The 20,851-nt window shown below is 42.1% G+C and overlaps 1 protein-coding gene across 2 annotated transcripts in view; it reads left to right on the plus strand.

The window, feature by feature from the left end:
* The first annotated feature begins 18,267 nt into the window (after positions 1 to 18,267).
* The window catches only part of LOC311255399 (plasma membrane calcium-transporting ATPase 1-like), a 91,959-nt gene continuing 89,375 nt past the window's right edge, over positions 18,268 to 20,851 (plus strand). Inside the window, exon 1 of one of the 2 annotated variants that reach the window (XM_084349833.1) lies at positions 18,268 to 18,366. The gene's annotated coding sequence lies outside the window, so the exon portion shown is untranslated. The remainder of the gene's footprint in view (positions 18,367 to 20,851) is intronic. The other variant, XM_084349834.1, reaches the window with a different exon arrangement.

The following is a 20,851-nucleotide window of genomic DNA, read 5'->3' on the forward strand; positions in this document are numbered from 1 at the left end:
TGAAGTCACCCTCTTTAAACTGATTTTTCATCTTTCTATCTTTTTCATTCCTTTGACTGCTCTGTCTATTTATCTGTTTTTAATTCCTCTCATGTGATGTCGTCTTCCTTCTTTACTGATTTATTCTTTCATAAATCTCTCCATTTTCTTCCTTTTCTTTCTTTTCTTTAATCACTTTTATTCCTGTTAATTGCTCATTGAATTCTTCCGTTCTGCCTTCTTGTTTTAACTGATCTCAGACGAGGCTTCCTCCAGTTTTTAAAGGTGCTTTATAGATAAAGTTCCTCTATATTATTATTATTATTATTATTATTATTATTCTGTTCCTGCCTCTGTGCTAACCTGCTCTTCCTCGTTACCTCTACCCCACCAGCCATCTCATCTCAACCATCTCCACTGCCATGAACCTGTTAACCTACATATTGAATACCAGTCTGAGCTCCGTGCACACAATTTAACGATATGATAGTTACATCATCATAGACGGTATTTTTTTGTGATTCGGTGTCTCTCAGTCTGAGTTTGAAGACCAAAAAAGTCTAAAAATATGATACGGAAGCGGTAAAGTTTTCCTTTGACAGCTCTGTATCAACATCCACTGTCTGAGCCGCGCTGCTGCAGACACCGAGGCACACACCTCATCACCGTGTCACCGTCGTCTAATTTAAGCTTCAGCGAGGAAATAAATAAAACATCTTCTGCTCCGGATCTTTGTTGTCTGCAGAGAAGCTGAGAAACAGAGTGAAGAGCAGATCGTCGTCTCTGTGACGTCGGCGAGAAAGAGGCAATTACGCCGATGTGGTCATTAAGCAGTTTATGAACATTAACGCACATGAACACATGAACACGTACAGTAAGACTCATCGCCGAGACTCCGATCTGGAGCTCTGGATCTTCTTTCATTAAAAGAGCAGCTTCCATCTGAACATGTCTGCTAATTAATGCACTCTGCCCTTGTTTCCACCAACCCCCCCAAATGTTGAGAATGTGTAATTAGAAACTGCCATCTGTGTTGAAGCAGAGATCAGCGCTGAGGTCACTCACACATGAATCCATGGATTTTACATGATGATTAACAAACTGCCTCCCACTTCGTGCTGTACTGGTTCCCATCCCATTAAGGCCCAGTCTCATCCCATCACTGATACAGTTCTGGAGGCTCTTTAGCTACAGTGAACTTAATGACGTGTAAAGTAGCGTGTAGCCGTTAGCGCGGGTTCAGGTTCTGCTTCAGAGACGAGTTCCTGGATCTAAATGTCAGCGCCGCGCTGGAGGTGATACAGAATCCAAGTTCAGGTTCCCTCGGGGGGATAAACAGCGCGGTGACTGAAGCAGGAAGTGTGAAGATAAGCATCAAAAGCAGAGTGTGTTTCAGTATACAGGAGATAATCTGACTCAGGCTGTGTTTTTCTGCCCTGTTATTTATTTGTCCCTGTAAACTGCAGATTGTTTGCACAGTGATGCTACCAGTTAATTACATTTCCTCCTAATCTTCACGTAAGTCATGAAAGTTTTCTGCAGTGAGGCAAAACACTGCTTCACTGTGTTTTATATTATCTTGAAAAATAAGTCAAGAAATTACTTCCATGTATCCTGCAGTCTTTTCTCCCCCCCGTGTCTTCACCATCACTTCCACATTTTCTTATTCAGGAGAGAAACAGCCGACCTGCCATGAATGATGCAGCCGCCTCTGGAGGGCAGGGTCCTCATCACAGAAAGATGTCCTGAGTGCTTGTCCTGTCTTAAGTTTCAAAGAGAGGAATAATCCTGTCTTCCTGCTACAGAAGCCTTTCCTAAACTCCTCCGCTATGTCAGACTTTGTGCTTTATCTCAAGTTAAATAGGAACTTTACAGATTTTCAACCAGCTTTGTGTCACATTTATGCAAATAAACAATGTCAACTTCTCTCCATTTTGCCTGCACACAGAGCCCCACAGTTTTTTAACTTGTTCCACATTTTGTAAGCGTGTTGTAGTCGGATCGAGAGAGACCCCCGCTCTCTGATGATCCTGTTAAATGTCTGTTTCTCGTCTAAAACGTTCATAAGTCACAAATGTTCAAAAACATGTTTTAGTCTTCTGTTTGGCTATAATATGATATAGTTTGTTACCAGCCGGCAGCTGTTTCCTGTTTCAAAACAGCCTCTGAGTCACAACCAAGCACCGCCCAACTCGCACTGCAACCAATGGGAGTGTTTATTGGTCCGGAGTAGCGCAGTGCTTTTCTGGTTGTTGTAGGTTTTCTACCTGTTAAGCGAAATGTTATATGTTTTCTCTGTTTTCTCTGGTCATGTTGCACCAATTTGAAAAATATTTATGTCTTTCTTTTGCATAGACATCCCAGTTTTATGCAAGGGGCATGTTCCCAGCGGTGAAATACTTCTTTAGGAAATCCTAACTAGAACTGTTGACTCCACACGTATCCTGTCATGCCTGTATCCTTGATCAGAATATAATATCAACAGCTGTCTCACCGCCCTGGTCACTGGTCCTGGTCACCGGCTGGATAGCTTAATATAACGGAAAAGAAATAACTTGAGCCTTCACGCAAGACTGTGGAGAGGAGGTTGTTCTGTGTGGCTCGGGCACCACTTGGCGATGCCCCTGCCTGCTCAGTCGTCCTCCTGTTTCCACCATCTTGTATTTCATCATTATAATCTGATGCTCTGGTGGATGTCTGGTGATGTCTGGTCGCCTGGGAGAAGGATCCTTCCTCTGAGGTTTCTCCCATTTTTGGGGGGATTTTTTCTTACTCGTATCGAGGGTCTAAGGACAGAGGGGGTCGTGCGCTGTACAGATGGTTAAGCCCACTGAGGCAGCATGATTTGTGATTTTAATATATAAATAAAAACGACTTGACAGGTTTTCTTTCCAATTATCAGCCGGGATAAAGATTTGCTGTCGTGTCAGTACGCAGAGACTTGATGTCAGCATCTCTTCTTCGTCAACTGCACTCGCCTACCAAACAGCACATGAAAATGACGTTTGTTCTGCTGTAGCTTCACACACAATATATCTATATTGTTCTGTTCTGTAAAACAGAGGGAATACAATGCAGCGTGTGTGAAGCTCAAGGTGACGGGAACTTCTCGTATTCTCGTAGTGAAGGAGACCCGTACACGGCCGCGTGATTTAAATGGAGCCCATTGGAAACATCTGCAGTGTGCACATTTTATGATATATTGATTCCCCCTGTTCATTGTGTACAGTACACTGACACCCAGAGCTTTTAGCAGCAGCAGCTCTGAGCCCGTGTTTGATTGCATGTCAGGTCGAGTCATATATTAATGGGTTGGGCTGGGACCAGAATTGATTCAGAGATAATTGTGGGAAACAGATTGCGTCGTGTTTGTTTTGAGCTTTGCCCTGCAGGACTCTCATCCTCAGCCCGAAAGAGCGTCCTCATGTGTTTTAAAGTGTTTTCACTGACATGTTTTTTTTCATGGTGTAAAGGCAGAATAACTGACTCAGCTTACAAGGCTGTGGGTATTTCCTGGACTGCACCAGTGGTTTGTTCATTCAGTTATTGCTCAGATCCACAGTCCCAGTGTGTGTTACATTTTGGAGGAGGTGCAGCCCGGCGCAGGTGGAGGCTGGGGTGTAGCTCCAGAGGCTTCCTGGCCTCTGTTGCTATGCTATAACCTCCTGATGCTCAAGTTTAAATCAGCTCAACTCTCAGACTGACGCTGTGTGAATTCATACTTTGGGAAGAAAGTGAAGAAACAAGAAAACATCCTGAGCAGCTGAAAGGGTTCTGCAGGTTAGCAGTGTGCGTGTCTGTGTGTATATACAGGTGTGTGTATGTGTGTGTGTGCAGTGCTCAGTGTGTGGGCTGGTAAATGTATGTGTGTGTGTGTGTGTGTCACTTGCTGCGTGGGTTGAATGTCGGCTGAATACATCTCATTGACATGTACAAAGTGCTTTTTCTTTACTGTTGTGATATATGAACTGTACTACATGGTCAGAGTGTGACGCTGTGTGTGTGTGTGTGTGTGTGTGTGTGTGTGTGTGTGTGTGTGTGTGTGCGTGCGTGCGCGTGTGTGTGTGTGGGAGCCGAGGTTGTGCTGCTGTTTGAAGTGAGCAATGGGGTGCAGCGCTGCAGCTGCTGTTTGCATGCTAATGCTGCGGCAGAGCTGGAGGACGTGGGAGAGGAGGGGAAAAGGCCAGAGCCCGCCCACACATACACACACACACACACACACACACACACACACAATCCCAACCTGCCATTTCACACTTCTCCTGGTGGAGAATCAGAGAACAGACTGGATGTGTTGATGTGTTGCTGCCTCGCTGCAGAGCATCACGAGGAACGAACCCACAAACGCGTCAACATTAAAGACGGACGAATTAAAACCTTCTCGAGCCGTCGATGGACGAAATGTCGAGTCTCTGCAGCAGAATAAAATCTGTAGTAATGAGGGATTACTGTGAAACTGCTCAGTGTCTGTAGGTTTTACAGTGCAGTGTGTCTGGATCATTTAATCTTGACGGCTTTGATCAGCGAGCCTTTGAGAAGAGTCCAACTGTAAACCTTCTTCCTGGAGCCAACACGCCTGTGAGCTGATGGGAAGAGCGTAAAATGAGTAATTATGATGATTTTTATTATGATCAGGGCCAAAGTTATAAAGCACGTCACATATGGCATAACACCAATAAATGTATATGGTAAAATGAATAAGATTACATGAAGGGGAGTTCATACGACGATCAAAATGAAGCCTGACACTAAATGTGACTGAGATTTCTGTAGTGTACCTGAAGTCTGCATCCTTTCTAATCGCCTGCAGGGGGCGACTCCACTGGTTTCAAAAAGAGGTCCATTTGTATGTAAGCTTATGAAAAAACGAACCTACTTCACACTTGATTTGTTACCTCAGTGAACAGTTTCATTATGAGTTTATGGTCTCAGTCCTTAGTTTCAAGCATTTGATGTAAAAATAGTAGACAGCACCACCGTGACGTCACCTGTAGGTTTCTGAAGAGCCAGAATGAAGCCCAAAGTGGGTGGTACCAGCTGTTGCCGTCTGGACAGCACCTGACTCCGCCCTAACTTCCAGCTAATCAAAAATGGACAAAGAGGTGGAGTGTGGGAAGAGATGAAGCGAGCCGATTTAGTTAAACTAACCCATTTGGATGGAAGCTACCAAACTAGCTAAGTCTAACAAGCTATCAGTGTTCACACATAAACAGACGTTATTCCCATGAGTTTCTGTGTGGACATACAGAACTCCTCTGTATTGATATGCCGGCAATGTGACTTCTATTCAATTGAGAAAATGAAACAGAAAAAGTGGATGTAATTTATTTCACAGCACTGGCGAGCTGAAATAACTAAGTCGCCTGACATATAAAGACAGTCTGATCCTACACAGGTACAAGGTTTCATGTTATTGTCCTTGTCGAGTCATTTTTGCTGATAAATTCATGAGATTCACGAGACATTCAGTCCAATTCAAAATACTCCACTCGTCCTGCGGGGGGTAATTCAAGGCAAGCAGGTGTGCATATAAACATAAAAACGCACTTAGAATTAATTCACACACATAAACGCAATCTGAAACTACAAAAGAGCAGCAGCTCCATCACCGAGTTTACGACACCATGAAGGCACATTATGTCGATAAGTACGAGTGTATTTATCAAGCTGTACGCAAACCAAAGTGACCGTCTCTGCTCGCAAGTCTGACGGCTTCTGGAAGGAAACCAAACTTCCTTCTGTTTCACCGGCAAGGACCAAATGAAATGAGGAAGTAATGGATGCAGAGGCTGGATGTGAGGAAGGGGGTGAATGTGGGGGAGGAAGATGTCTGTTTAGGTCGTCTGGGACGGATATATTGAAGGCAGAGGAGGAGGAGAGAGGGGAGAGGTGTGCACAGGATTGAATCAGAGCGGATGCAAGAAGGGAAGAGAAGGTAAATGGATGTGAATATGGACGGGCGGAGGGAGGGTAAGCAGCATCGCTGAAATAGATACAAGCCTCACATCCATTATTCCTCCACCCAGAACAACACAATGCAATGAGTCGATGGATCGCTTAACCAGCCAGTTCCACCAGCATGTGAAGACTTGGTAGTAAATTATATTGACGATCTGGCTGGTGGTGCACGCTGCAGAGAAAAATTTGATTTGAAAGCCGGAGCTGCTGATGAAAAGTTAATGGTATCAGCGAGCAGCCCCTCCCCCCCGGGCAGCAGTAATGACAGGTTAGGACTTCATGTCAGGGACCACCAGCAGAGCTCCAGGCCAGGAGGGACACCTCACCCTGCTGCCCAGGGCGGGGAGTCCTCTGCCTGGGTATCAATCAGCTGAAAGCTGGCTGCAGGAGCCGCTGTGCTGAGGCTGATGGGAAACTCCCTGAGCAGGTGACAGGGATTAATGTTCGATCTGGAGCAACGTCGGCTCGTATAGATTCTCTCCTGACCTTTAACCTCGGCTGTTGAAGGTTGTAAATCTTCTTCGTCAAGCCTGGAAACAGCTGACACTGAGATTAAAGTGCATATTTTTAAAATGTTATATGCTTACATTGAAATAATTTAAAATTCAGCTCTGCCAGATCAGAGTGAGCTCGGTCAAGCTGTGTTTATACAGAGCTTTTTATTTCACTGATAATCAGTCAAACAATTTCAGAGACGGTTGGACCGGAGCTGCAGTCTTCATTCATGAATTATAAACCACATCCAAGAAGTAACTCAGGCTTCGTTTTTACATTTTCTATTTGAGAAGAATCTGAGAATTAATCACTGATTATAATTAAAACCGATGACAGTAAGGCTTGAAACAAAAACTACAAAAATACAAGCTGTGGCGTAACGTAGTTGTGCCCGGCCCCAGTGCAAAATATATATATATATTGCCCCCCAAATATCTGAAGCGTAGAACAGGTACCCATGAAGAAAACCACAGCCTTTATAAAATCCATAATTCAATGACACACCGGCCAAATGTTATCACAGACACAGGTTACAGTAGCTGCGCATTTTCAACATACGACAGGTACTGTAACAATTACGTCGCTATAGATTTAAATCCCTGTTCCTGTTCCATACAAAGAGAAACCTGCAGGCTACTCACCCATTAGAAGTTCCTTCCACTCAGCAAAGTCATTGACAACACTGCTCAAGTCCAAACTCCTGGCTCTGCAGCTCTCTTGTCCCACGCTGCTGCTTTAACAGGACCCTTACGAACTTGAGCTTGGAGAATGACCCGGCCTGGGTCTGTTGTCTGAGGCTGTGGCAGGGAAATCTCCCCCTGGCTGGAGAATGGAGTTGCGGGTGGGATGACGGAGGTAGACGGCACTGGTGAGCAGTTAGCTGCCGGCTGCTCGTCAAGTTCATCAACTAATCTAATTTTGTCTAATTTGTAAGTTTAAAAACTACACAAATAAACCAGAATTATCCTTTAATATCACTGTGTTAGAGCAAACAGCAGCTACTTCATATTGTCATCTGTTTTAGGCCCCTAACCCTTTGTTACGAGTCTCTTCCTGTATTATAAAGCGGGATGTCACTGACATAGCTTATTAAAAACACAGCAGAATGACCACAGCATTTGTGTATTGTGTTTGGCAGTGAGATCAGTATTGGACAGACAAGAATGGATGGATTGATGCTGCTATAGTTAGATTTTATTTCCAGCTCTCTGCTTGAGATGTGTAAAGGCTCACGAAAACCAGCTTTGAATCCAAAAAACACGCCTCTAGAGACCAGGCGAGTAAAATAAAAGGTTTACTCAAGGTTAAAAACATAAAAAAGTCAAAATCAGCAGGCAGGGGAGATGAGGCAGACTGATACAGCAGGGGATCAGGTGTGAGAGCAGGTGTTCAGAAGGCAGGCGGGGGGTCGTCACCGGAAAAACTTTGGCTGGGCCTCTGCAGTTGGAGCACAATAGACGATCTTACAGGGAATGACTGGAAGTTGGCCAGTGTGTGCGCTGCTGGGCTGATGGGGAAGGGAACAGGTGTGGATGTCGGTGGGGGAGGTAAGGTGATGGGAACAATCAGGAGTTAGTGCAGGATGTGAAACTAGAGGAGAATAAAAATGAGGAAAATGTGAGGATAGGATTTAGCTCACATTGTGACGAGCTGGTCGAGGCCCAAAAGAGCATTTTTCTTTGCTGCCAGACTTTAATAACTTATCAGAAGGGACTTTTTGACTTTTGGGGAAGTTTTACCGGAGCAGCCATAAACGACGACAACCAAAACTAAACAAATAAGTTAAAAATTGATTAATAAAGATAACAGTGAAAGGTCTGGACTATACTGTACTATAGCATCTGGAGAGAAAGTAGATATCTCCACTGGTTTATATACTAAAGGTGCAATATATAGGAATTTTAGTCAAAAGCATTAAAAAATTAACTAAAATTATCATCAGAATGTGAAGAAATAATGTTATGACGTCTATGTGTTGTTGTAAGTTAGCATGCTAACCAGCTAGCCCCGGCCCATCACGGTCCAAAGCTCCTGTGCCACACACCGACACCCCCCCGGTGCTCTGCGCTCCCGCTAGCTGCACGGCTAACTGAGCTAACTAACTCAGTGGCCAATTCTTACATACTGCACCTTTAAAATCACCAGCGGCCCACACAATAAAGGTCGAGACCATTACAGTCTGAAAAACAAGTCAAGTGTTCTGTATGTTGTAGAAGTAATGCAAAGACATAAATATATGATGAAGGGGGAGGATGGATTATGTATGTGATATGGAACATATACATTATACATATACATTATGTATAGCAGTCAGGATTTATATTGATAGTGACAGTGCATGACAATATAAACATGTTAAAAACAGAGCACTTAAAACTGTAAGAACAAAGTCTCTAATGGAAGTAAATGAATGTTTTATTTGGTTTCTAACAGCTGACTGCAGCCCCGTCATGGTTTGAGTTTTCGGTTGTGTTATCTCTGTTTTATTTTCAAGTTTCGTCCTCGTGTGTCAAGTTTCACTTTCCATTTCGATTTTCTTGAGTTTTGTTATTTGTCTTTTGTTGCTTCTATTATTTGGATTTTGGATGATCAGATTTATGTTAATACCTTAACCGTAAAGCTTACCTGCCTGTCTGTGTGTCTTGTTCCAGACTGAAATAGCTCAACAACCATCACCACGTACAGACGTCTATGGTCGAGGATGATTCCCTGAATTTACTCTCCTGAGGTTCACGTCTGTGGTTTTTGGTGAACTACTGGATCTATTACCATGAAATTTGGTAGAAATATTCATTTCCTCTTCACTTTGATCCTGATTTTCCATCATCAGGCCAAATGTTCAGTTTGCTTACACTGGTTGAAAATAAAGACTTACAAAAAGAATGACATCCCCATGAACTGCTCTGGCCTCTCTTCACTGGCTGCCGGGACGAACTAGATTTGATTTTAAGCTTCTTCTTTTTTTACTTTTGAAGCCTCACCACCTTCCCTAGTGAAGGTAATTTCACCATATACACTGAGTCGGGACCACCATCTTTATAAACACATGGATGTTTTTAATGTGGTTGTTTTATCTAGATTTTTTATTATTTATTGCTCCCCTTTTATGTTGATGTTGTTTACACGGTGGTTTTATTTTAAACTCTATTATTTATCATATTCAAACAGCCTCTTTAAAATGGCTGTTTTTAATGTGGTTGTTTCATCTTTTAATATTTTACGTTTCTGCTGTTTGTTTTATCCCATTGAGACGTGGTTTGGGACGGTGCAGCAGGGTGCTTCTGCACTTTGAATAAAGCTGATCGGCTGATTGAAGATGAGCATTACACCTTATTGTCATTGTGAGCATGTTAGCATTACGTAGCATCACAGAGCTGCGAGCATGGCAGCAGACTTGTATTCTTGTTCAATGGATTGGTTGTCGTGATTCAGATGCAGCAGGTGAAATCACGGTGACTGACTGAAAATCACAATCTCCAGCACTGCAGCCGACCCCTGAAAGCACCTGTATCGCCTTCTGAGCAGAACCTACATTTAGTTCCAGGATCTGGTCCCCAGTGCAGGTGAAGAACAGTTCACACAGAGGTTATGTCAGTCGGAAGAGCTCTGGCTGTCTATCTTCATCACTTCCGTTCACATCTGCTGTCAGACAGAACGGATGGAAACCACACGACTGATTTGTACACCGGTTAGAAACAGGCCGACTCTTGTGTGTTCATATAACGTTGATATAAACCTCTCTGTGTGTTACAGAGCCCGTTCGGTTCGAGTTCCCTCACATATAGGACTGAATCTGTATCATGTTAGCAGGAGGCTCGGGAGAAAAAAAACAGAAATGCCTTTGTGATAAAAATAATACAGATTACGTGAGAAGGTAGCCATGGATACAGCATCCAGTCACCCTTGTCAGTGCATATATGGAGAGATTTATGTGTTTCCACCTCAAGTAGTTGTCTAAATGCTGTGTGTTGTCAGATAGCTGCAGTGTAGGTGGATCCTGACCCCAGGAAGTCACAGCGTTACATAAGCCTGATGGATTTGAATCACAGCCTCCATTTCATAATTAACATTAATGCTGAAAAAGTTTATCTGGAAAACTGCACTCGAGCAGGACTGAAGATCAATGATTTCACGATCAGACCGCCGATGTCGATCGGCTCCTGCTCTTTTCACGGAGCACTCCCACACGTGAGACCTCGTCAAAAGCCTCCAGTCGAAGTGTTAACATGTTATTTCGAACCGCGGATGCATCACAATGAGACATTAAAGGACAATTCTGCTTTTTTACGATGATTTCAGAGTGATTTTCCTTTGTGAAACTATGTTTACTCACCCAGGGCAGTGTCCAGAATCACCCCCTCGTTCACTCATTCACTACATAATGAACAGCCAGTAGTTCTTCGGTGAGTAGTAAACTGAAATTTTGGACAATGAATCATCATAACATCACCACTGAGAGGGAGTACATGCCAAGGACACTCTTTGTTTTGTTCCATTGAAGGGATTTTTGAGGGGAATATCCTCAAATGTCTTCAAACTGAGCGTCTCTGGAGGGATTCTGGACCAGAGATGGAATGTAACTAAGTACATTTACTCGAGTGATGCAGATGTATGATCTGACTGCCTCCATGGGAGCTCAGACTGCCACCCACATAACTCATAAGACCCTGCTCAGCTCAATACAGCATTTCATATACAGTCATCACGATTGTGCCTGCGGAGCTCACGGTGTCCCAGTTAGCTTTGAACTCGGCCACTTTAATGTTCTGGACCATATGACGGCTGACCTGTCGACGGCAGTTCAGTAAGTTCAGTTTGAAGATTTCTGTGTTAAGGATGAATTCAAACTTCATCTGTTTCGTGACCTCCAGACATCACGAAGCAGAGACGGACAGACAGTTTGAACTAACACATTCGAATCCCCAGATCATCTAACTTCGTGTTCTGGAGGTGAAACTCAAAGTCACCGAACATGTTTTAAATGGTTTCATCCCCCTTTTTACAGAAATACAGCTGAGTACATCGAGAGGACTTCCTCACAAAACGTATCTATATTGTAAATGTTCAGCTGGCCATCAATCTCGTGTGTGTGTGTTAAAGAGTTATTCCACCAGTTTCACACATTAAAGTGTGTTTGCAGGTCTTGGAGAGTACGGCTGCATATGTGAAAAAAGTAGTATAAAGCCTTTTGTGGCTCCAGAAGAAGCTGCATGTAATCTGATAAACTGCATCCAGCGATGTCACACAGTGGCTAAATTGCATTGTGGGAAATTCAGGTCTGGTATTGTATTTTGTGAACAACGTTGTAACTGGTTTTGAAAGATGCTTCACAAGTAAAGTTTAAAATGATCTTCTGTGTTATTGAACGAGTGAAAAAGTCACTCTGTAGACTCGCTGTGGCTTTGTTGAGCAGCCTGTGGTGGCCATGACTTTCAAAATAAATGTGAAAAACGAGGTCAAGACTATATTTGACTGACTCTGGTTAGCTCATCATTAGCTATTATTATTCAGTGCGTCTCATATACAGTATGTATCTGCTGCATTGACTGTGTAGCAGAATCTAAAATAGAAAGGACTCAGATGCCAGAGCAGATGAACTACTGTGCTGTTTGTGAAGAAAATACAATCGAGTCAAATAGATGAGTTATTTAATTTAGAGCCAAAATCAAGGAGACAGAGTTCCCCAGGCAAGCAGGACTCAGCGACTGAGCGTTAACCCAGGTCCACGCAGCTGATTTCTGTCTGACTGCGGTTTCGGCTGAATGTGCTGCTGCTCTCTGAACACAGCTGATCTAGAAACCTGCAGCCACAACGATGAGTGCACAGTGAGGAACTCTTCTCAGGACATGAGAGTCTATTTTGTCTGTCTGCCCAAAAATGCTCCAGATTTGTCCGAACTCTAGTAGTTTCACTAAATAAACATGACACACACTTTTTATTTCTACTTCGACTTTTCTACCATCTTGGACATATTGTTACAAAGACAATAGCATGAATGATTAAAATGTTGGTGTAAACGTATCTGCTCGGGATGCACAATATAGATTTTTTCAGCTGGTACCGATAATTACCTGTTTCTCATGGCTGATGCCCAATCGCCAGAATAAATGTTAGCTACATACATTTCTGCAAAACCACAGAAGTGGTTAAATTCAAACCTGCAGTTGGCTGTTTGGCAGCTTTGTTGGCTGTAATATTACTTTATTGGCAATAATTTCAACCAATAGGATGTATGACCTACAATATAAATTTCCCAATATCTGGCTGATAATTTATTGAGCTGATATTTATGGTGCATCACTAGTTTCTGCAAACCACTATCGCGTTAACATTTGTAAAGGTCATAAGCTATGTACCATACTAACATCTTGACAAAACGTGACATATCACGTTCACATTACATGTTTATGACTGTATCTTATATCAGGCGATGGCAGGGACGCTGGCGGAGCTACTGGCAGTTCAAGACTATGTTTCAACAACAAGTCATGTTTGTGGCGATCAAAACAGGTATTTTAAGCCAAAAAGCGATCTTTCCTTAACCCTGACCAAGTGTTTTTTGTGCCTGAACCTAACCCGAGCATATGCAGAAATGTACATTGCCAACTTTTATTGTGCCAATTCAGTTGAGTTCAGGGGGCGAACCAAGTGGTGGATCTGGAAAATCTGACGCGCATTTCCAGTTTTAGTGCAGTCTGGTGTCGGCGCTACGTGAAAAGACCCTGAACCTAATTTCACGGCAATCTGTCCAACAGTTATCAGCATGTTTTTAACCAAAGTGTTCAGAGCTGCGCAGCTAAAAATAAAACAGGAAACATAAAGTCGTGTTTCCATGAAATTCAGCCACAGCTGCTCAGCACTGCAGTAACTCGGAGCTGCAGGTGGAATCAGTCTCTCGTATCTGTGAAACTGCAGGGCAGAAGCACCAATAACACATCACACGGTGATGTATGACGCTATTACACTGCAGACAACAAGATCAGTCAGCAGCCTTTCTTCAGTCTGAACTGCACCGAGCCTTTTTAAAACACATACGGCTTACAATGACTTCTACCATTAACAGTTCATCTTTAATGAAACCGTTCCTACACGTCTGATAATATTCTGGTAATGTTGGTGTTGAGGGATGAGTTCCAGCTGCAAGTTTCATTTCCACCAAAGGAGGGAAGTGAGAGGAGCTGATTTAATGGGAGATAAACTTAAAACATGGATTTTTATAAAGCACATTGCGTCATAAAGGACTTTTATGAGACCGGCGGGACATGCACCAGTTGAGAAGGAATCCATCTAATGACAAGTGGTCCAGGAGAGCTGGTCTGCACTCCCGGCTGCTCCGCCACATAAAATGGACGTGAGAGTCGGAGATGTTGTGGCTAGAGTGGCCGTCAAAACGATATTCAACAACACACACATTTAAGTAGCCAGTCTGCTTTGGTTGTCTCTGTGTGTGTGTGTGTGTGAGAGAGAGAGAGAGAGAGAGAGAGAGAGTGAGCTCCTGCTGCCTTTGAAGCCATGAACAGATGGGAAGGTGACTTTTCTGCCCTGAACTCAGTCTCTCAGGACACTCTCCAATCCAGGCACTGGAACGCCTCCAGCAACAAAATAAATGTTTTGGATGGTTTAGGTTATGGATCAAGGCCCCATTCAAAAAAACATCTTTGGGCTAGAAGCAGCTTTTAACAGATCAAGATAGGAGAAGCCACCAGAATACTGGTTAGTGGTCTGTGTCAGTCCCAGGTAAGACCCAGACGTCTTCCTACCTGGACCCATTTTCAGATTTTCAGTAAATATTTACATACAATTATTATTATTATTATTTTACATAAATCACTTTAAATGCTCGTCTCTGAGTCACAGAATGTAGCACCCTGGATTAGCTATTGTAGCTAACTGTACACAGATCTTCTTCCAGGGCAAACAGCTGCCTGTTCATCTGCACGCACATGTGTTTACATGTGTGAGGCTGACGATCACCATGCACTTTATCAGTACCACCAAACAGGAAAAGCTTGTCTCAGTCATCATCTTGTGAGGATGTTCAAGAAAACAAAGTGCAACACCTGGTTATCCTCAGCACTGGTGGTGGCAGTGCCAGGTTACCATAACAAACAGTTATGAGAGGAAGACCTACGTCGAAATACTGGAATTTCCCTTTAAGAGCAACTCAAACTGTATTTTAGCACTAAGACCAGCAGCGTTGATCTCCTGGCTCTTTTTATTGGCTAAACACAAAGTGCCAAATATTCTGGTAACATTAGCAGCTACTCATCTCAAGTCGGTGCTGACAGTCTTTCACCAGTTAAAATGACAAACTGGTGAAAATTATAGCAGCTGTTCCCAGGGTTGGCAGGGTTGCTTTAAAAGACTGGTGAACTGTTGCCATGTGAGCACAACTACAACAGCAACTCAACTCAACTCAAGGCAAACACTATGTATACTGTACATAGAGAGGCAAAGTCATGCTAAAAGGGACCAGTGGACGACCATGGGAGCATATTTCAGAAAAAATGTGTGGTAGTGAATGGAGAAATCATTTTCCAATCCTGAATTGTGCCATGAATTACACACATGATGTATGTCAAGTCAAGTCAAGTGTATTTATGTAGCACATTTCATGACAGGCACAGATTCAATGTGCTGAAAAATAAAAAGTAAACATCACACATGACAAAATCATATCAATCAAATCCTAACAACAATACAAATTTTTCAAAAAAATTAAAGATAATTTTGCAAGTCAATAAGGTTGCTGTTGGTTGTAAAATCTCATCTAGTTTTGTGTTAAACTGCTCAGTGAACTACATCGTGTTGCTCAGCATACGTCACCAACAACAACATGGCCGTCCTCTCGGGAAAGAAAAAATATTATAAAGGTGAAAATGACAATGAGTCAGCTGCAGTAATGGTAAAAGCAGAGTAAGTAAGTTTTGTGAGCTGGCTTATATGCAGGAGCCTACGTCACTAACGCGACTCTTGGCTGTGTAGTCTTTATAATTACATATTTTATTAGTTTTATGACAAACTGAGACACTTCTCCAGTTTTAAAACCATCTTTTAACTTGACAAACATCATATGTGTGGTTAATGACACAATTCACACTATTTGTCTCTCTCCCTGAAATAAGGCCCCATGCCTCTCCACCAGAAGGGGCCTGACGTTGCCTCTCTGCACAGCAGCCAGCCAGTGAGGTAACTATGGATTGTCAGCATTATTAGGCTGACACTCAAAACTGCTGCTTTAAAAAGTTTGAGGCAGCCCAGACAATTCCTGAGCCATTAAGGCCTGCACACAATCAGTCAGTCTGCTGCTCATAATGTGCCTCCTCCTGCCAGTGTTTTAGAAGAGAGACAAAGAGCCTTCAGAGAGGCATCGGCTTAACTGTGAGAGTATTTTGACGGTGTTGGAGTTTGTAAGGAGGCAATCACTTCATCAACAAATCGAAACAATCCAGCAGCACTGGAGATGAATGTTTGCACAATTCTCCACTACTGTGACACTGCAGAAATTAATCAATACAGCAAGGATGGAGAGAGCCGGAGAATCTCAGACGTCTGTCAGAATTATTCATCAAACCGGAGCCACCATTGTTTAACAGTTCATTGAGTTTCCATTAAATGGTCACGACTGCGACAAATGAATAAATAAACTTGATTTCCTGGCTATCACTGCATCGCCTTGTGTACACAGATGCTTGGCTTTGTGGTCATTGTCTCTTTTGATTGAATTCATCGCTCTTCTCCCACCTGTCCCGCCTCAAACACACTGTGCAGGATGTATTGACAATAGATACACAGGTGTGTTGTGGCAACAGGAGGGGTGGAGGAGACTGCAGCGAATCAGGCAGGTGAGTCGTGACTTGGCACATTCCTCTGATCTGATCCACAGCAGGGGGGGAAGGAGGTAACACTGGGATGTTACATAAACATGATGAGGACCCGACACTCACTGAAACAGTAGAACAACATTATCAGGTGAAATTGAAAAACTGTAAAACGAATTCAGACTTGAAACTTCTCTTTATTTTGTTCACATTTCACTAAAGTTAGAGAGGATGCAGGTTTGTATTCCATCAAAACACTCGCCACCCACTACAGAGCTCTCATTCAGGTAGAGGAGAGAAACTCAGTGAAATTACCGGTTGAGGTGGTCTGAATGAAAACCTGTTAGCTCTGCATGGATATGACACCTCTAGGGTCATATTATCTTACCACCAGAACTTCTCCTAAATGGTGCTAAAGCGCTGTAGCTACGGTCATTTTAAGATCAGTGAACTTATTTATTTCAATCAGAAAACTCAGTGACCCCCCCACTGTTAGCATCACACTATTTTTTTCCCTTTCTTTATTACCATTTCCATGTAAATACAATGCATGTAAGTCAGTTGTAGCTTGAAAATGCAGCAACACTGGGCCCAAGAAAAATGTCTCCAAGGGGGCGATAAAGTACATCGTATCATATCGTATTGTATCGTAATATATTTTATAACGATTAAACCGGCTGGCGAAACATGTAGTGACTTCTTCCTCCAGATGGGTTCATGACATGTTCGCAGCTTGCACGCGCTCTTAGACTGCGCCCCCTGGTGGCTTGGTGGTGAGGTGCAGTCAACACTTCTTTTTAGCCTGTTTACATCATTAAATTGATGATGCATATTTTGTGATTAAAATAATGGTTGTTTTAATTGTAATGTATCACAGACCCTCACAGATGTATTATTTTCTGTTTGGCAGCACTTGGACGTTGCTCTACATTGTCCCAGATCCATATTTATTCACAATTTATCTATAATTTTGTTGATGCTGTGAATTTACTACGTTGATCTTTTCTGTACACACAGCATCTATTACATTTCTGTCCTTACTGGAACGGGGATCCCTCCTCTGTTGCTCTTCCTGAGGTTTCTTCCATTTACCCCATAAAATTTGTTTTGTGGTGAGTTTTTCCTGACAGTGTCATATCCTGATTGTACAGACCCTGGAGAGAAATTTGCTATTTCTTCCGGTTGGCTATATAAAGAAATAAAACTGAATGGAATTGAATTGAATCATATACAATACTGGGAAAAGGCACTGATGTCACACAGAAAGGATGAGCTCACATCCTGGTGGTAACTGATGGTGACTTTGGGAACAGTTATGAGAATCAGTAGCTCTCCTTCATCTGCAGGCAGGTTTTTTTTATTTTTTTTATTGAAAGTGAAGCAGTGTACTGTGCTGTTAAATGGCAGCTTTAACCACCTCTCTGCCTCTCTGTCATTAGCATAGCGTAGGAGGCAGAGCTGATTGAGTGGCCAGTTGGCAGTCAGAGAGAAATTTCTTTCAGATTCTTTGTTCATGTTCTGTGTTTGGACCAGAAATATTCACCACACACGAACACAGTCTCATCAGCAGGCTACATCTCTATCTGTTATTCTTTAATGATGTGTTCCCTTCATAACTACATGTCATGCAGATGTGCATTGGGGCTCTGAGGCTTGGATGAGCAGTTTTTTCACCAAAATGATGAATAATTTTAAACTTACCCATCAACCCCATACCTTGTAAAGGTAAATATACTGTAAAATGTTATGGGCATATAGTTTATTACTGTAAATAGCAAAGAATTATGGAAAAATACTGAGTCTGTACTGTTGTTCTTGTCTAATGTGTACAATATGATTTCCAAGCATGGCAACGGTATGACCCGCCCTACTCAGCCTCTGATTGGCTTACCTTAACGCTAACCAATCGCATTACTCATGTCTAACCTAACCAGCCAATCAGAGGCAGAGTAGGCAGAAAAACGTTTGCCTGCAGTAAATACAGCAGTGGCTAAACCTGCCCGCGAAAAACTGAGTAATGACGAGTGAGATTTATTTTTTAAACTATTTATAACGGTATTGTCAGAAGTAAAGGCAAACTGAAAGAGTCCAGTAAAGTTAAGTCAACAAAAACGTAAGTATGTTATTAATTTTATTATTATTGTATGTGAAACTAAGGCATTATGAAATGTAGTCACAACATAGACATAAAAATGTAACTGTTATCCTGTGTGTGCCTAAAGTTAGCTAGTGTTAGCTTACCAAACATCAGTTACTGATATCCACAAAATAATATTGAAATATTAAACAAACCACTTTTATTTACTAACCTTATTCAGTTGTTTCATCCTCTTTCATGACATTGGTGTAAAACAGGTTAAATGTTGTGTTAGTGCCTGTATTGTAACTTAAGCTAATGTTATGTTCCTTTGCCTGAGGTAGCTAACTGGCCAATCACGAGAAGTTGTACAGTTAAACACATGCAAAAACAAATGAGAGACAAGAAATATTAAGAAGATGACTTTATTTAATCTTAATAACGAGTGTATTCTGTTTCACTTGAGACCTGAGTGATGTTGTGTTACTCCCAAAGCCTCCAAAATACTGGAGAATGCTGGGTTCGGTTGTAGTTTCATGACTTGTCCTCTAGTTTTAAACGCTGCCTTTACTTAAGTCTTGAGCACACACAGCCTAAGAAACCTAATGTTTGTGTGTTCAGTTTGCATTTAAATCTGGCATGATATGTGGGAACTAGGTGACATGCCCCTTTCCAAACTGTAAAAAAACATTTTTGTGCGAAATCATCTTACACATCCCACATTAACAGGAAACACTCTTTGGCGAACCCTGCACAAGTAGATTATGATGCATCATGCTGTGGGCATGATAGTGAAATCCATGATGACAGTCACATGCATTTTGAGATAGAAGATGATGTTGAATAATGTTGATGGATTTTTTATCAGCCAATACGATAACTGATAATTGCCTTCGTCTCATAGTCGATACAATACGATAACTGATAATTTCACACTTTTGCATTTTATAAGGAAGTTCATAACCTGTAGTTTCTGCACACCTGAGGGTAAGAGAGGCTACGATGTCCATCCACGCTGTCACTCCCTGGTTTAAATGATGTGGCTCTACCCGCGTTTAAAGGTGCATACTACCAAATACTACTATATTGGAGTGTGTAGACCAGCCACCCCTGTCTGAAGTTTAAAAGAGGATTCCTTGGTGGTGCACAGCAGCTTCCTGGAACATGGATGATTAACAACACTGATTGTGACAGTAATTGATATTGATAACATCATTGCTGGTCTAAACAGGAACTATTTTCTGAGGTTGTATAATGAGGGAGGATTTAGATCAGTTGACAACAGGAAGACATATTTCAAGAGGAATTTTAACAATGTGTGACTGAAACAAGTGCATCTGTGTAACTGTGCTAAAGGAAAGGAATGCGTCTTGCAATATGTTCTGGTAAGCGAGACCCCGATAGCACTTTTGAGCCACGAGTCAGTCGAAGTGCAGCACAGCGAAGCAAAGGCACACAGATCAGATGATCCACATTTGCTGAGGGATGTAAGGGATGGCAGGAATTTTACAGACAAGGATATTTTTCAGCAGTACATGTCCTTACTGTCCTCTATCTTGTACCAGGATTCCTTTGAAGTGGTTAATCCCTCCGGCTCAGGGAGTAGAAAGTACAAGCAACTTGATGTTTACATGTCCCTGTCAGAAGTCTCTCCGCATAAAGGGACATCTATAGACCCCATACAACTTGTTATACTTTTTAAGGAGAGAGATAAAGTGTTTGGTTGTCTTTGGGGAGGGATTTGAGGGATCTAGAAAAGGCTGGGGTTGAGCTTGACAGTGGTCAAATAATACATTGCTTCCAACATGACTTTTGGCTGCACAGAGAACTTCACTAAATATAAATGTAAATATTTTTGTGGCTACTGTGTTAAAGATGGAGATCTTTTTCGAAATGCTCCAACAGAATTAGAGCTCTCATCCACAAAGTAACAAGAACTGTGGAATGAGATTTTCATGATCCGTCGGTTTTAGCTGATGTTCGTGTCATAATGTTTTCATAGTTTCAACTGGCAATAACTACAATTTAAAATCGCAACATTTCTGTTTCATTCACAATATTAAATACAGAATTACCTTCCTGTAATGGTTCTTGTGTGTCTCTATTAGGATCCCATCACACCAGCATTTAAAAAAATAAGATTATACTTGCAGTACGAATCTTTTGACTCCCCCCTCTGGCAGTGAGAGTAATTAAACAACAGCTATCTACAAGCTAATGATGCCACAGGCTCTGACAAACCAGTCTTTGCTGGTTGATATAAAATGCATCGCTACGGGTGCACCAGCGTGGAAAGTCACCACAGACTGCTGTTTTAAAAAAGAGGGTAAATCTAACGTATGTTCATTTATATTTTAAAGTCTTGCACTGCAAATTTAAATCAGTCAATTCAACTGGAACCGCTGCAATCACTGCATTCACCAGCAGGGGGTAAAATAAATACATTTACAGACAAGACTTGTTATGAATTCAAAATTGTATAAGTCAGAATCGTGAAATACTATCCCATAGTTTTGATTTA

The sequence above is a fragment of the Pagrus pagrus genome (assembly GCF_965226575.1).
Source record: "Pagrus pagrus genome assembly, chromosome: 3".
Classification (NCBI taxonomy): Eukaryota; Metazoa; Chordata; class Actinopteri; order Spariformes; family Sparidae; genus Pagrus; species Pagrus pagrus.